Raw genomic sequence first — 12,428 nt, forward strand, 5'->3', positions numbered from 1 at the left:
AGTTTGCTGGTTTTACTACATACTGTCGATTGCAAAAACACCATCAACAGCTTTATCTACTGTCATTACAGTGACTACCGTCTTTTTCAGAGGGTAGCATAGAGTTTCATTTTGATTAGCTACAAAAGGCACAAAGGAGTGCAGGGCCAACAAGCCAGACTCCTTCTCCGTCTAGCTCTAGCTACCAGGACAAGCTAATGTTAGCATTGTCATGTCACTTTTATTAGCACTTTCATTATTTACACTTTAAATTATGAAATCAATAGCAATATTGCACAAGAACATGCTTTAAACTCATGATTAATATGAGCTAATTAGGTAGTCCATTTCAGTCCTGTAAATGTGTTTTGACAAAAACAACAAGCTAACACTGTTACTTACAAGTGGAAAACAGTTTAAACCAATAATGCTCAAGTCACTTTAAATCAGGAAATTCTAATTTACAAACTAATTTAATTCATACTGTTTTAATAGTGTAATCTGAGATTATTCATGCCTCACACTGTGGTTAGCGACAACTTCTACAGCAGCTTTACTAGCTCCACAACTACTATACAATGCTTTCTAGCTGGAAGGAACCAACTAGCCTAAACAGAGATGATGCTGCATGTAGCAGGCAGAGTCAAATACAAATGAATACAGAAAAATGACTTTTGTTCAGATATAATTCAGGCTAATAGAAAACACTGAAACACTTAAAAGCCATCCAATCTCAAAACTCTAAGGGATCATATGGCTGCTATGAGCTTGTTGACCTACTTAAATTGCTAAATTATAATCTTACACAAGAGAGAAAGACTATTCATTTTAGAGACTGCAACTAGAGTGGGAATAACATCCACTGACCAGTGGAGGAGAGTGAGACCACCCCCTTCTGCACTTGTTTGCAAACATTTTACTTTTAAAAAATGATTTTATTCATCAACACCCAAAAAGCTGGTGTGAAAACATGAAGGAATACATAAAAATAATAGACACAGGCGCTGTGCTGAATTCAAAGTAATTCCAAGTCAATCCTGCTAAACTCAGCTGAAAAATATCACACTCTAACAGATTCCCATAACCTTGCATCATAGGCGTTACTGCTCAGTGTTACTATGTTCTTATTGTAGTACTATTTCAGGACAATTTGATGCAATATCATGACTATACCCTTTAAATTGATATTTAGATTTTTTTTTTTAATTGATTGTTTTCATTAAAAAACTTTCAATTTCTTTCTGACAGCAAAATGTACCACCATGAGTGTAATATATACATGTACAGTACAGTGTTATGCATGAGGACACCAAACGTCTACGTGCATTTGTTATGTCTTTGTTTTTCTGTCGGTTTGGACTCTAATGAGATGTCCAACTGTGGCAGGCATCTTAAAAAGTTGCTCCCTTTATTATAGAGATGTGAGGGTGACAATTTTAGCAAAAAGACAAGTGTCAGCAACACACACACATGCACACGCACACACACACACACACTGGAGGTTTTGATTGTGTAGTGTGGGGAAGCAGGAGCTGCCCCTCTCCCTCTGCAGTATGTAATTAGCAGTGCCATCTGTATGCTGTGGGCTGTCAGAGACTCAGAGGTGAGGACAGCACAGGAGGAGCACGGCTGTCCATCCTCATTTACACTCAAATCATCACTTCAGCCTATTCATTGCCTTTTTTCATTACTCCTCTGCAATTTTCTCTGGAAAATGCTCTCTCAGATTATGTCATCAACTATAAACTGCTCTATTTCCTCTGTAGTGGCATGCTACCTCTCTGTCCTCTTTGTGGGGTATTCAACCCTTCAAATGTCAATTCACAGCTGGCTTTACTTCACCGTGCCACATTCTTCTTCTCTGCCCAGCCTCATCCATCACATTTTCATGCATCTGGTGATTTCACATCTTTCTCTTTCTGTGTCCTGTTGTCTGTCATTCCATCTCTGTCCTCCTCCTCCTCCTCCTGTCTATATCTGTCTTTAAGTGTCTCTGTTATTCACTCTCTCTCACTTTCTCTCTCCTCCCTCCCTCCCTTTGGGCTCCAGGCAGCAGTGTTGGACTCTCAGAGGAGAAGTACAGGTTTAAATGACGGGCTTGTTAACGGGGTCACTGATAATTCTGCTAATTAGCTGCCATATCACCTTGAGCTGCAGTCCCAGCAGCCAGATAAGGCAGACAGTGAATGAGTGAAAGTGAGAGAAGGAAGATGGAAAAGAAACAAACCCTCAAATTCTGGCAGCACCTAAAAAGACCATCGCTCTAGCCAAGAGACAATCTAATCTACAATATCTATTGAATATTATAACAACAGCAGCACTGTACTTTCACCTCCCACTGTAATATTAAAAACTGTATAATTTCAAGTTTTACAAAAAGTTAATTATGTCTGTAATGACAAAATTGTATGCAGCGTTTCTTTTTTAAGTTGTCTCTGAGAAAATAATGAACCAATTTAATCACCTGTTATGAAAAAAATAGTACAAAAAACAGTAATTTGCTTTAAATCAAATTAGTGCCATATTAGATTTAATGCTGTAATGAACACTAAAACACACTCCTGCACTGTGAGCTGTTAATGATATTGATATAGTTATTTGTGCTGACAATTAGCATGGGTCTCTAAAAAAAAATGACAAAGCTTGTTGTTTGGCTGGAGGGCAAAATCATCAAGTAATTAACCTGTTCAAAATCAATACACAGCAGGCTGTATGCAAAATGAGAAGACATGTGCCTTATTAGCAGCACATTTCAAAGACTGCTTCTTCCATCGCGCTATTGGCCACTCAGGGAGTCAACAGACCTCCTATTGGTCCGCGCAACTTGTTAATGAGCTTCAGATGTCCACTTCACTCAGCGGGATTATCGAGGTGTTTAATATTGATATCAGACGTACTAATTACATCCTATTAATTATGGAATAAATAATTGAAAGCAAAAACTATACTCCAGTTAGTGTAATTAAAGAAGACTAATTAATGCATTAATTGATTTTATGTTAATCTAATTTTCCATGAAATTGGAAGAATCTTGGGAGAATGACGCAGAGTGAAGTACGGGCCCTTGGACAAGGTCGACGTGATTTGATTTGATTACAAATACTCCATGAAGTGGCGGCGGTGTGCACGCTTGCACTAACAAAGCAGGAAAAGTTCCAGAATGATGTTTGATTAAAGAGTGATGCCGAGGTTCATGTCAACCGGGGCTCTTCTAAAGGCACACTCATGTGGATACTCAACGAGCATACATTTTTTTCCCATTTCTGCCTTGTATTTTTTCCTAATTGGGGAGCACAGTAAAACCGGATGGCGCCCTTTCATCAATTATACTCCGGAGAGCATCCTTCCCAACCGGAGGGATTTTATCTCATAGACCCAAAACACAGAAATAGTAGAAAATGGTGGAAATGCACAAACGAGTGGAATGGAGGCACATATCTGAGGGCTAGATGAGCCTTTGTTCTAAAAAGAGAGAGAAGATGAAAAAACGTTCCTCGTCTGGGATCTGGGTCAGAGCTCTGTGTTGCAGCGCCGAGTGTTTCTCTGTGGCTCTGTACCGCACGCTGTAATAACTGTATCTGTCTCTGGATAGGCTATGAGACGAATCTCCCTGGCAAAGCAGCACTGACTAGATCAAGTACCCCCACACTCTGAGTCTACTGTAATATGCAAACAGCAATCAGAATTAAAACTCACACACTCGCACGCACACACATGCTCAGCCTGGCTCATAATATGCTGTTACACAGAGCCAATGAGGCAAGCAGACATATCAGGTTATGAGACAGTGAGCAGGCCAGCCGAGGCAGACGGTTCCTGCTTGCCTGATCTGTTTTCCCCCTATAAACACCACAAGAGGGATTCTCAGAGTCAGCAGCGACACAGACTTCTCCTCTCCCTTAAGTTTCACCTTCCAACCGGACTCGGCCTTGCCTGGCATCAGCATGAATGAGCGCTATTAGATTAGCGCCGCTGTGAGCCGGCCAAACCCCCTTCTCCAAACTGCATTATGGGGAAGCTTGTCTTAGTGCGACTTTGCCTTAGCAGGTCACTACACTCATTTTTGTGGGCAAGGACTGAAACGCATACACATTTAATTCCCTAACATATGCTGTCACATAAATATATACAGACACAGGGCACAAACACACACACACACAGAAGAAACTGCTGCAGTATAATAGAAGAAACAGAAGTGTTTGATTGACATTAGCGACTCGACTGTAGATCTAATTTTCTCGCTTTGGTGGAGAGGAACAGCGATGGAGAACACAGCAAATCAGCCTGTCAGTCAAAGTGGCTACCTGCCCCTGCTCTGCCGCCACACACCAGCGTTCCCTGCAGCAGAGCCGGAGCAGGAAAAACAGCAGCACAACAGGTACGTCAGTCGTGTCGTTGAAGCAGAAAGGACTAATCCACATGTTGTTATCACTAATATATTGTTTTAATTGAACCAATCATTTGCAGAAATTATAATGAGGAATAATAAGGCTTTATTGTTCCCATTTCAAAGCTATTGTATTTGCAGTGATCCGGTTCCTTGACTTTTTCCAAGTTTTGCTGATAAAGAAAAAAAAACACCCACATGTTGTTAACCTGATTGTTGCCGTAAATAGCAACAGTGTCTTTTTTTCTTCTCTCTCTATGACATGAGGTTATCATCAGGCTTTAAGTTTGAATTGATTGCAGGTAAAGATTGTCAGTTGATTCTTAATCTAACAAATCCTTTGGGGAGGGGTTAAACAAGGTGTATCTGATCGATTTAGCTGCTTATAGAGGAGGACGTAGTGAGGAGGAGGGGGTGCAGTGGGGCCCCTGAGGCAGACAGAATAAGATCTCAGTGCTAGGTATCCGCTGTAGCTCGGTTTGCGGGAAGGAAGCAGGTGTCATATAGGCTGTTATCAGCAGAGTAGGACTGTTCCCCCGCATCTCTGATATCTCAGTTTTATCATCAGTATAAACAAAAAGCCCTTTGAACAATAAAAAAATATGCCTGAAGGTGAGAATGGCCATCTTACTGGCTTTGTCTTCTTTCATTCTCTTTTCCTTTTTATTCCTCTTGGTTGTCACAGTACAAGGACTGAAAAAGGAAATGTAGCCACTCCACACAGACAGCCCACACAGATTCTAATCTTTTCTCATTTGTACGTTCCTGTTTAAAGAGCCTTTGTCACAGGTGACCACAGGTGAAGGACATCACCTTCTCTGCTCTATCTTACCTCATTTTGTTCCCCCTCTGTTTCCCTGTTAAGTGATGAAAGGTGAGACCCTGAAAGAATACCATACAGGGGTTTTGAAATCTAATTTAAAATCTAATTTTCTGTTGCCAGCTTTAAGAGGATACCGCTCAAGACTTTATTCAAAACTAAAGAGATGCAAGAGTATGTCGTCTGGGCTGAATTGAGGCCACCAGGGCAGACCGGTGTACTGTAGGTGAACTGGACTGAATGAAGGTGACTCAATACTTGGTGGATGGATGGTTTGAATGGATGTAAATACTTTGGCTCAACAAGCATCTCACTCCCTCATTTACAATAGTTTGTGCTTGGAAGTAGCACTTTCCTTCGTGTATAGATATCTCCTTGACTTCTGCTTTCATTAACCTCTCAGTGCGCTCCATCAGACAGAGGGGAATGTGCTACAATAATATCCCAGTGACGACACATGGGTCAGGACCCCTCTGATCCTGCGAGGGAAGAATATCTCATTAAGAGCGAAAGCCTCTGGGACACTAAAGCAATTTGGCTTGCCCTCTGTTCTCAGGAACCAATTAAAACATTAGCCTAAACTATCGCGGAGCTCACAGATGTTGATACGTGGCCATGACAGTTGTGTGCACAACACTGAAAAGTCAAAGCTGTAGCAGTGACTCCCAAGGCTAAAACAATAATCAGAGAAGGTGACAAAAACATTGCATAATGTAAATTAAAACAGCTATCGGGAGAAAATGAGAACTGCACACTCACTATGCATCTGATCCATGGGTTTTGGATTGTGTGACTTTTTGATTGTTTGTGTGGCCATATAGTGTGTACGTACTGTATATCCTTAAGCCAAAATCCTCAAACTTATTAAACTTATTATGCATCCACCCTTTTTATATTCAAATATGAGGAGAATAACATAAATCCAATGAAGAAACCTCAGTTCAGAACCTAAAAGTTGCTTCCTGAATGCTCTCTCCAACAGAGTTTTCGCTCCATTTTCCATCCCTAGATTTGATTCCAGTCTATTAAACTGGCTTCCAGGCCAGCTGAGAAAGTCTCAACAGCTTCATTCTGTGCTAATGAAGCGCAGCCTGTCCATAACCAAATTTCAGTCTATGAAATTTCTGGATAATGCTGGCCTTTGTGGAGACTGGTCCTCAATCTTTCCCTCCAATCTCTAACTCAATTCAACAATTACATGCAAATACTCCACAGATTCAGATCACGGACACATAACTGTGGAGAAAGTAGAAAGTTAAAATCAGGATCAGAAATGTAATCATCATAAAAGAGAATAACTGATTTGATAAATGCAGATTTTGTCATACATCCTTTTTTTTCTTGCACTACAGCTTGGAACATTTACTTCTGCCTTCTCAAATTTTTCATATTTATGCCAATAAAATCTAACATTTGACAGACTTCATGTCCGTAGAATAATTGTAAAAGTCTACACTATAAAGTCTGTATCATTTGATACAATCTTTCCAGTCACACAGCAAAAAAACCCATCAGTTGCTTGTCATTCAAAAATCTCTCAAAAAATCTGATTACTCATGAACACTCCTTCAAAGGGGAATATGCTTCTCTGCTGTTCCTTTATGATCTATAATCAGAGGTGAATCTGACCTCCCCTAGAAAATTACAAGGGGATGCAGAATCCTTGACTCAAGCTCCACTACCAAACCATCAGGATGTTCTTCCTCATGTCAGAACACTATTTACAACCATTCAGAAACATCGCTGACAGAGTGCTGCACAGAGAAAAACATTTAAGCGTCACCTCTGACCGTGGGGTGCCTCCTAGTTGATATGATTGACAGGAGATGAGTGCAAATATGCTGAGTCCACAGGGCATCTCCATGACAATGTCACTGCGAGATCATGTGATGACAGTCCAGAGATGTGGGTCGTCACCCCATGACCCCCAAGCTGAATAAATTGAGGAGATTCAGATTGAAAACCTGTGACTCGCTGGAGTGAATGACATAAAGTGGCTGAAGCATCAAACATCAAACACATGAACCCAGTCAAAACGTTGCAGTGCCATGCTATTTTTGACTTTTTACCATTGCAGTACCTGTATTCACAGTATTTGCAGATAGATGATGCCCCATTATCCCTGCAGATAGAAAGGCTGATCATCGGTCTAGAGGTCAGTGGTCCAACCGCCCTCAACCTTATGGGAGGGTGTTAGTTGGATATAGGCCAGCTCTGAGAGTCAGGCCCCCATTTCACCCATAGCACCCAACATCACTGCCAAAAGCATGTCTTTGTCCAAGGCCCTTAACAGCTACAGATCAGTGCTCCAGACACAGTGATTTTTGGCTGACCCAGTGTACTGTGACCCTGCAATGGAGGATACATCTATGTGTGTGTGTCTGTGTTTGTCTCACTAAAAGAGTATCAATGTTTTTTCACAAAAAAATGATTTTGAATTTGATTTGTTTGTTTGTTTTTTGTTATTTTACCAAGACACATCATTTAAACCAGGCATATCCTACATTGGTCAATACTTTGTTTTACCAGAAAAAGTAAGAATACACTGTAATCATTATCAGAAAAACAGTATTATACAGTAATTCCAGCAGCTCTGTGAGGCTGTCCAAAGGTGGCAGTAGTACGATTTGCATCGGAGGCAGTTTGAAGCCCAGAGATGTAGTTTATGGTTGGCGGTTATCTTTTCCTTTTGGAGCCAGGAAATTAAGAGTGCAAAGTGTTGCCATTCATACTCTGAAAACACGCCCGCTACCTTGGACCAAAACAAATGCTAGTTTACTGGGAACGCTCGGTGCAACTGAGTGAAACACTTGTACTGTGTGTACTTCTCACATTACTTTATTTAAATTGTGATAACAGGGCAGGTATCATAATCAAGTGACAATAAACTTAGTGAATTATTGCACCAACATGACTGACTCCTGGAGCCAGGGAGAGCAGGAGGTGACCCAACCAATACTTACCAACTAAACATTTCACAAAAAAGAAATCAAGGTAGGAAACAGTGAATCACCAGAGTCTGTACCAAATTTCATAGCAACCCACCCAACAGTTAAGATATTTCAGTCCGGACCACACCGGTGGACCAACCGACCAACATAAAATGAACGTATAGTTGTATACATTTAAATGATAATTAAAAAGTACAGTGTGTAGGATTTAGGGGTATCTAATTCAGGGCACACTCACACTTGGCCTGGTTGGCTACAACAGTGCCAGAGCACGACTGTCCCCCCTCCCCACTCCACTGCTGGTCTGTGCTCACACTGTATATATAACGATCTGGGCCTGGGCACGCCTTTGTCGAGCAATGTGTTTTTGTGCTGGTGAAACAGCTGTCACACAGTACAATGGAGTTAACCGTTTTACTCCTTTTGGCTTACTTCGAGTCATTTTGGGCGAGGCAGCAGATGTTGAGGGAGGGATTTACAGCTTTACTCACCGACTACAATTCACGTTCATCAACAAGGTGAGACCCAGACCCATTATTAATTATTATGCTGGTTTGTTGCTATGGCAACAGTCGCATAATTTCTGTGCCCTAGTCCAACTGAACCGTGCCCGAGCTCACCTCTTCATCCGGGCCCGGTTCAGCGTTCCGTGGCCAGGCACGGTTCGGAGCGATCACACTAGTCAAATGAACCAGTGTTCTGGGGGCAAACGTGCTCGGGCACTGCACGGATCACCTAGTGTGAGTGCGCCCTAAAACACACTGATGAATATTATATTCCATTTCTGCTAGATTCCACTTCATTTTACTCACTGCACCTTTAAACAGAATTCTAGTTACTTTTTGTCTTATCATATGATTAGTATTTCCTGCAGAGAGAGTGGCTCTCCATATGAAAGACAATATTAAAACCATAATTGGTTATAATCAGTTAATCTGTTGTGTAACTGATACAGGCTCACGTGATGGCACACACATACAGATAGAAAAAACCCACGCAAACATACACATTCATACACATTCACACACCCTAACACACACACACACACACACACACACACACACACACACACACACTACGATCCCTCTTGGCTATCTATGACCCAAATCCTCTATGAACCCCTCCCTCTTGGCTCCTCCAGTTCTGTTTTCTCTCAGTCTGTCTTTCTGGCAAGGGATTGGGACCTCATACATTCACTTTTCTTTTTCAGTGTCAATTTTACACAAACTGAGACACAAGCACACATTTCTCAAAGTACAATAAACATTTTCTTCATCTACTATATCCCTGTTGAAGTGACTGAAATAAACTCACAAATTCCATTTTCAGTTTGACACCTGGACACTCCGCTGTCCAGTTAGTCAATGATGTTGTTCCTCTTCATCTTTCTCATCTCTTTCAGAAGCATCTCAATCTTGTAACACTGTATCACTGCTCTCACCTCTGACTGCATGTAGAAGAAGAACCGGTGTCCAGGAGGGAGAGAGGCTGCTGGGGCTACAAAGGGTTAAATGCTGGCTCTGACCCCGACTGATCACCCTGCTGAGTCTATAATGCCACCCATAGACCGAGGGCACGGGGAGACACACATGGCTCTGCTTTGAGAATATAAACTAGGAGAGATTTCTGTGGGTTGCAGGGGGAAACAGAGAAAGGGGATCTTCTGAGAGCTGCCATATGCTCAATAAGCCCTTTAACGTCTGCACTCTTTACCATTAACCATTACTAGCCTTCAGAACTTTCCTCTTTGACTGCTTTGAGTGCCCGCACGAGATATCTTTTCTAAAGCATCCTTAAACATTTGAAAGCAAGATCCAAATGTCTTGTTTTTTGTTTTGTTTTTAATTAAAATGAAATTGCTTGTTTGCTTGAATGGTTATGAATGTACACTGCATTGTACGTGTGCAACTTTAGTGATTGAATGCTCACACACAGTAGGCCTCTACAGAGACAATGGCACAAAGGTCAGTGCAAATCAACTCGATGACTCACAAGCAAACACGACCAGGACAGACAACAAAGCTCTAATCAGCTGCTCATCCTTTCTGGAAATTACTCTATTACACGAGCAACTCTCTGATGAAGTAAGGAGACAAGCAGCAGGGAGATAATACACTCTTGCTCACTATTGCGGGGGTTACTAATATCCACTCTGGACTGGCATTGATGAATGAGACTCCTTGGCTAAGTGGAGGTGTATTGAGCGTGAGGTAAGAGAGAAAAGAATGCGCAGAATGGAAGAAGGCAGTTGGGTGATTATCCAAAGGTTTGCTTAAATGGCCCCTCTGATAGTTATTTCAAACATCTATTGTTACACCGGTGCTATACAGTGTTTGAATGTAGGATCTTTTATTATTCTCATGGCAGATATCCAGAAACTCCAGGAGAGGGAGGGTATTCTTTATCCAGACATTGTTTCACTGGGCAATCTTTTCATGCATCGCTCTATTATTACGTTTTTTTTTGTTTTTTTTTTGTGGTTTCAACAAAGCTGTTGTTTTATATAACCTCTCAGCAGCAATCAATATTTTATCACTCATCTGAATTAAACCAAGCCATGAAATCTGCATCTGCACAACCTAGACTAATGCAACTACTGAGGGGTTGAAGTACCTACATGTTGTGGTACGTTCAGGCCCCCTAAGTATTATATTGCTCGCTATAAATGGTTAAATTATTCACAGTGAGCCAGAAGTGGAAAATAATGAAGTACATTTACTCAAGTATATCTTTGTGTGAGATATACTCAGTTCACTGCAGTAAAACATTTCCTCACTCAACTTCCCCCTCAGATCTATCTTGTGACAGGTTGGGAACCACTGAATTAAACTACTGAAGTAGTTAAAATGAGCTTCACCTCAACCAGCCTCAATGTACAATGCTACTGACACATTGATGTTTGTTATCCATAATTAGGGTTGGGTACTGAGGTCGGTACTTTTAATGGTACTGACAGAACTATGCTGGAACCAACGAGTATTGATTCACATAAAAAAAAAATGGTGCCAGTTATTTTAATTGTTGCTCATATAGGTGCAGTTCTGCTGATAAACAGCGATAGCGTTTGCAGAGAAATATCATGAACATCATTCTACTAAACTCAGTCATGTGGCGCTTTTCCACTACACAGTTCAAGCACTACTCGGCTCAACTCAACACAGTTCCAGGAACGACCTTTTCCATTACAAAAAAGTACCTATTCAACATGGGCGGTGTCGTCACAGCACGGCTCCACGAAACTGCCATGATACGCGACAAACACATAAACAATGGAGGACATGGAGGTGATGGTGTACTTGCTGCTGTATGTGGCTTTCTGTCACACACAAAGCAAGAACATTGAACCGTATGGCTGTTACGCTGTTGCCAGTATTTAAAAATGCCAGGTTTGATTCTTGTGTGGGACGGCTCATGACTCTTCCAGTAACTCTCTGACCAATCAGTGGCCGGCAGTCTGAACCTCAGCAGAAGTTGAAGTTGAAGTTGAAAGTACCAGGTACCAGGTACTATACCGAGTGGAAACAAAAACGAGTCGAGTCGAGCCAAGTGGAGTAGTGCTAGAACTGTATAGTGGAAAAGCGCTGATAACAATCTTTCCATTGTCATCTTGGTGCTTTTACTTAAGTAAATGATTACGATTACTTTTTGCAACACTGCTTTGTTAGAACAGGAGGGTGTCCCAGCTGTCAGTTAACATTAAGGGGTCCATTTTAACTGTCTATAATGCATGGTGTGAAGTGCCAGTTTAGAGCGTATCAAAATCCACTTTTGCTATTTTAATGGCGGGAAAACAGTCAATGCGCCAGGCGTATGGTCCAACAGGGTTGGATTTGAGTCCCCTCATTAATCATAGGCGTGTTTTGGGCGTAACACGCAGTAAACCAATCAGAGATTTGTCTCCCATTCCTTTTAATATCTAGGAACACTGTCACTGGTGGATTGCTATTATAACGGCACATTTGTCAAGCAATGTGTGTGAAGACTTTCTTTTCAGCCAAAGTAACTTATGTTTTACATAACTAACAAAGACACATGCGTGACGCCCACCATCCACTGTGCACTGACCTCAAGATGGGGGCCTAAACCTCCAGATTACATCAGCTACTATCATAATAACAAAGAGGCTATAGCGTAACTAGAGACACTTTGCATTATTGATTCATCTATGGGATTTTTTTTTTTTAGTCTGAAAGATTTAACCAAATCTTTGACCAAATCAGCATCTGTGTAAAAAAGGTCAGTGTAAATCAACACAATGACTCACAAGCGAACACGACGGGACTGACAACAA

The sequence above is a fragment of the Scomber japonicus genome, chromosome 11, assembly GCF_027409825.1.
Source record: "Scomber japonicus isolate fScoJap1 chromosome 11, fScoJap1.pri, whole genome shotgun sequence".
Taxonomy (NCBI): domain Eukaryota; kingdom Metazoa; phylum Chordata; class Actinopteri; order Scombriformes; family Scombridae; genus Scomber; species Scomber japonicus.